Here is a 6,560-nt window from a genome sequence, read left to right as displayed (position 1 = left end):
GGTGACAAGAGCTTGAAAATGGCTACAGATTCTTGACATTTCCCTACAGGGAAGAGGAAGCATGTATCATAAGCTGCAGCGATGGTAGACTGTTCAAAGATGTGATGTTCACAGGTGTTCTCTCTCTTCTAGACATGTGATAAGGGCTAAGAAGAAACTGTCAGATACTTCTTTTAAACATCAAAATACAAAAAGAGTCTTCCAGTTCGTTCAATATGATTGCATGACACAAAAGGAGAAATATCCATCTAGGTAAAACATACCAAACATATTTTAATTCAAACACACCAAAAAGACACAGAGCTGTTTGCATCTAAATTATGGAAGAGGTTGAAGGTAGAATTATCCCAGGTGCTTATCTTTCCTAATTCTTACCTGCTATTACATACAAGTTTAAACTTTCATCACATTAAGTTTCTTTACTTGTAAGATAAGATGTGCTTACTTGTATAAATATTCCGATTGGGGTGCTTATATCTTCAGCATTCTTAAGTGTATTTGTATACATAAGTTACTATGATAAAACACTATGATGCGAAACATTTACAGAAGAGAGTTTATTTTAATTTATGTTTCTAGAGGAAGCATCCATCAGTAATGGGAACGCCTGGCAGGTGGCAGTCAGATCAATGAGTTGAGACATTGTTTCTTTAACAGCAATCATGAAGGCAAAAATGACCAAGATCTGAGCCAAGACTGTAAACTCTCAAAGTCCAACTCCGTGACATTCTTTCTCCAGCAAAGCTCCACTCCTTAATAGTTTCATAACATTCCAAGAACATTATCAACTGGACATAATATTCAAACACAGGAGTCAAAAGGGAACATTTCCTTTTAAAATTACCAGCTAGTACATACTTAAATATAGAACCCAGATGCCCTTCAACAGAGGAATGGATACAGAAAATGTGGTACATCTACACAATGGAATATTACTCAGCTATCAAAAACAACGAGTTTATGAAATTCGTAGGCAAATGGTTGGAACTGGAAAATATCATCCTGAGTGAGCTAACCCAAACACAGAAAGACATACATGGTATGCACTCATTGATAAGTGGCTATTAGCCCAAATGCTTGAATTACCCTAGATCCCTAGAACAAACGAAACTCAAGACAGATGATCAAAATGTGAATGCTTCACTCCTTCTTTAAATGAGGAAAAAGAATACCCTTGGCAGGGAAGGGAGAGGCAAAGATTAAAACAGAGACTGAAGGAACACCCATTCAGAGCCTGCCCCACATGTGGCCCATACATATACAGCCACCCAATTAGACAAGATGGATGAAGCAAAGAAGTGCAGACCGACAGGAGCCGGATGTAGATCGCTCCTGAGAGACACAGCCAGAATACAGCAAATACAGAGGCGAATGCCAGCAGCAAACCACTGAACTGAGAATAGGTCCTCTATTGAAGGAATCAGAGAAAGAACTGGAAGAGCTTGAAGGGGCTCGAGACCCCATATGTACAACAATGCCAAGCAACCAGAGCTTCCAGGGACTAAGCCACTACCTAAAGACTATACATGGACTGACCCTGGACTCTGACCCCATAGGTAGCAATGAATATCCTAGTAAGAGCACCAGTGGAAGGGGAAGCCCTGGGTCCTGCTAAGACTGAACCCCCAGTGAACTAGTCCATGGGGGGAGGGCGGCAATGGGGGGAGGGTTGGGAGGGGGACACCCATAAGGAAGGGGAGGGGGGAGGGGGATGTTTGCCCGGAAACCGGGAAAGGGAATAACACTCGAAATGTATATAAGAAATACTCAAGTTAATAAAAAAAAAAAGAAAATTTAGAAAAAAAAAAGAAACAAAAAAAAAAGAATAATTGTTTTTCAGGTTAAAAAGTTACTATTTCTATCTAGGAGCTTATGAACTTAATAAAGTTAAGTAATTCCGATAGTGATCTATAAAAATAATATAGCAGAAAACCATTTGAGAAAATTAAAATATTAACAAAATGCATGTTGGAATATTTGTATAGCTATACATAAATACCATAACTAGATTAAAACACTAATGTTTTATCTCTCTGAATCAGGGGTTTCAATGTTCTTTTAGTTTTTCAGACAATATCATAAATATGAACCACAAATGTGCTAAAGTTTTGTAGAAAGTAATGGACATTACTCATGTATTTGATGCTTTGATTGATGAAGAAGACAAAATTAAATAAATACATTGTAAAAAATTATATAATAGTTTCAGTTTCATAGTGAATTATAGGACACTTTGGTAATTGTGTTTTATATGAAAAATAACTGATATTACCATATAACGAAAAATGCTGTGTGTACATTGGAATGCACACACATGCACAATTATGTGTACATAGTCATGTGCCTGTAAGTAGAAGTCAGGATAGGACATTGGGTGCCTTCCGTCAGTCTCTGTCTCATTGAGATGAAAGCTCACCATTTTCAGATAGGCTGCCCCTGTTCATGAGTTTTTAGGACCGACCTATCTCCATCCCTTTGGCTGGGATTAAGATATACACAGTTTTGGCCCTAGTCATCCTCTCTTCTCTACTTTCTATTTGCCCTATTCCACATTAGTTCTTATTCTCATTTATGTGTATTTTTGTGTGTAAATATCTGTGATATACATAGTATGAGGGAAAAACATAAGACATGTACTTCTGAATTTAACTAAACTTGTTGCCCACTTGCATCAAATTTCTAGCAAATAGTAATTATTTTATAGTATATATGACAATTATTTCTAAGAACTATAATCATATTAGAGTTAATTTTCTAGTTTAAAATTACATTTATATATTTTTAGTATGTGGAAGTGAGAGGAACATTGTAATAAAAAGTTTCCTCCTCCTACCACATGGTTGCCAGAAATACAACTAAATCATCACTCTTGAGAACAGGTACATTATCATCTGAACCATCTTTTCAGCCTGTACCCAAAGTGGTATAACTTCCTTTGGATACTTAATCATTAAAACTTTGGAATTTCCCAGTAGCTTGATATCAAACTATCAACTGAGTAAGAATAGCTGTCTTAAAACACATTTAGAAGATGTTAATTAGATTGACAATGTTTACTTTATTAATTTAGTTTATTAATGAAAATATGTGTATGACTGGGTCTCTTTAAAATGACAAAGTAGTTTCTGTCCACTTGTATATTTGGGTTCTGAGCTTTTCCTCAGTATTTTCCATGGATATATACTTTTTAAAATATTTCTTTCTCAAATATCTGGTTCTGGTTAGTGACTTCATTATTTTTTAATAATAGGTTATTCGGTAGACAACTTTTAGTTTATTTGGACAATTTCTTCATTACTTCTTTGAATAAGTGCTATATTGTTCTCTCTATGAGAGTAAAACCATTAAAGGATTTATATTGGATTCAAATTTGCTTGTCAATAGAACATTTCAACCCATCTGAAAATGATGTCTTGTGTTTTTGAAATTGGTGAAGTTGCAACTTTAAATTGACTTCTAATGCGAAATTATTCAACACTCTCTTAGGAAAGATCCATTCTTCACAGGGGCAATGGGATACTATTTTGACATAAGTCATAGTTCTCTATAAGACATTTATAAATGTTTGCCATCTTTATGAGGTTTTGGTCAATTAATTTTTTGTTTAAACCCAAAAGGAGTAGTACTATAGTGTTTGTAAATGTCTAATAGCTTGGAATAAGAAGAATTTCTATTTCCTAAAGATTTTTCAATTCAGAGTTTCTTTACTTATAGGGGCTGAAATTATATTTATAACTTCTACTAAAATAATAATATAATTTTCAAAAAGTTCTATTATATTTTGTAATCCATTTTTTGTGAGATGATTCTAGATGAAAATAAGAAAATACATTTCTGGAGTGTTGCAATCATTGCTTTATGAGGCTCACACATTTAATTTTCTTATTTATAGGTACTTTACATTTCTTCTGCATTCATTTGAAACTATTGCCCTGTGAGAAAATATTTCTGTGACTTTATCATTCCTTGACATTCTTTCCTTCTTGAATCCCCACAAATTTATCTCTCACCCACACGTGCACGTGTGAATGTCTATTCATGCATATTTACTTTATATATAATATATATTACATATATAAGAACAATATATGTATATATATATGTATATAAGTATACATATATGTAAGATATATGCACATAGTATATATAGTTTACATGTGTGTCTTATAGTTATACATATATGCTATCTGTGTATATATAGACATAACATATTATATGCATGGTGTCCACATGTATCCATTTTCTAGCAAATAGTAATAATTTTGTAGTATATATGACAATAATCTCTAAAATTATAATCATATTACAGCTAATTTTCTAGTTTAAAATTACATTTATATATTTATATTATGTGTAAGTGAAAGAAAACTTGCGAGAGTGAGTTTCTTCCTCCTAACATGTAATATAAATATATACATATACATATATACACATGTATAATGCATATACATATATAGCAGACATGTATGTATAAACACAAACTGTATGGGTTCTTTAACTGTAACAAAGATTGCAGTACTCCCTATTGCTCTTCCTTTACTAATAACTTATTACATTGAATGGAGTATTCATACTAGTGATGAATAGACTAAGGTATTAAGTTTTCTTACTTTTCAGAAGGCAGATCATGCTTAGGTCTCAAAGATAGGAAGAATGTTGAATGTGTATAAAACTTGTGACTTAAATAAATCATAAATTTTAATCACTTACAGTTATACTTTAATGAATTAATGCTTTTGATCTTTAAATATATCTTTTGACCATTTTATTAAGATGATCATATAAATATCACTGGTTAGCATAAAATGATTTTATTTATTTTATAGTATGTTTGTTATACTAGAGAAAAAGATAAAAAGATGTGGCATATTACACATTACATTTTTTCCATATACATAGAGAGTGTCTCTGTAATTTTTCTGGTTATGTATTGGTATGTGTAAAGTGAACTATCATTTGTGTGAAGTAATTATAGTCTTGATGTTTACTTCTAATAAGATAACCCTCTTTTCTCCTTCTGAATTCAGCCTGGCTGGTTCAATTAAACTATTTTTGATCAAACTCCTCTCCAACCTGACTGATTCAATCTCTCTTCACTCAGCTTTTCAAGAAATTGTTCTGCTTAATCTCAAACTAATTCTTTCGATTTGTTCTTATCTTTTGGCTTTTTATTCTCTGGCGTCTACTGCCTCTCTGTGCAAACCTTATGGAACTGAACTCAACTTCATGGGCCTCCTGTGTTGACTGCCAACTGATTGACTCATCTCCACTGCACTGAACTCAACTAACAAAACAAAACTGACTAACTATACATAGAGTTCTGCATGCCTCTCCCTCTTGATTGCCTGGATTAAAGTTGTATACTACCATGCTGGACGCTTTTCTCTATCCGAAACTTGCATAATACCAGGGTGGCCATCAACTCAGAGATCTGCTTGACTCTGTCTCCTGGGATTAGATGTATACCTGTACGTCTGCATTCTAAACAAATCACAGACCTAGGAGTTCTTTGGATGTGATCCTTTGCCAGAGCAACCGTACTGATGGATTAAATTTTCTCTACAGATACTACATGCAGGCTTTCTGCTCTATAAAAAGAATTAAGGCAGATATTCCCTTACCCAATGGAAAAAAATTTGCAATAATATACCACTTTAAATCACATAACTTTTTATATTTTTTGAGGATTTGATAAAACTATTATTATTGTTATTACATTATTATTCAATCGTTTTTAAGGCCCTCTTGTTAGTCTCCCTCCCTGATCACCTTCCCGCTTTTCCTCATCCTATTCCTCCTCCCCCATATCCAAGAAATATCTTCATCCCTCCACTCCACCAGACCACCCCACTTCCTGTGGCCTCACGTCTCTTAAGGGTTAGGTCCCTCTTCTCCCACTGAGGTCAGGTCAGTCAGTCCTCTGCTGTATATGTGTTGGGGGGCTTCTGACCAGCTAGTGTATGCTGCCTGGTTGATGGCTCAGTGGCTGAGAGATCTTGGGAGTCTAGGTTAATTGAGACTGCCGATCTTCCTATGGTGTTGCCTCCCTCCTCAGTTTCTTCTAGCTTTTCCCTAATTCAACCACAGGGGTCCCCAGCTTGTGTACATTGGTTGGGTGTCAGTATCTACATCTACTCTTCCAGCTGCTTGTTGGGACTCTTAGAGGGCAAACACGATAGGCTCCTGTGTGTAAGCACACCATAGTATCAATATTAATGTCAGGCCTTGGAGTTTCCTCTTAAGCTAGATCCTAATTTGGGCCAGTTACTGGATTTTCTTTCCCTCAGTCTCTTCTCCATTACTTCAGCACTGAAGACTAGTTTTTAATTTGTTGGTAAGATTTAAGTAATAACTGCATATTATAAATCATCATATTTCTATTTAATTGCTTTTTATATTTTCAAACATTGGTATTATAATTGGTTATAATTTTTATATTTATATGATTTATTTTAATTACTCTTTATTCATTAGTTATTTGAAAATAAAATAATGATATAAAATATTGAATCAATATAAAAATGTCTAATAGTATCAAGAAAATTTTTCTGCTCTTTTTA

The sequence above is a fragment of the Rattus norvegicus genome, chromosome 14 (genome assembly GCF_021556685.1).
Source record: "Rattus norvegicus strain SHRSP/BbbUtx chromosome 14, alternate assembly SHRSP_T2T, whole genome shotgun sequence".
Lineage (NCBI taxonomy): Eukaryota > Metazoa > Chordata > Mammalia > Rodentia > Muridae > Rattus > Rattus norvegicus.
This window is presented reverse-complemented; position numbering follows the sequence as displayed.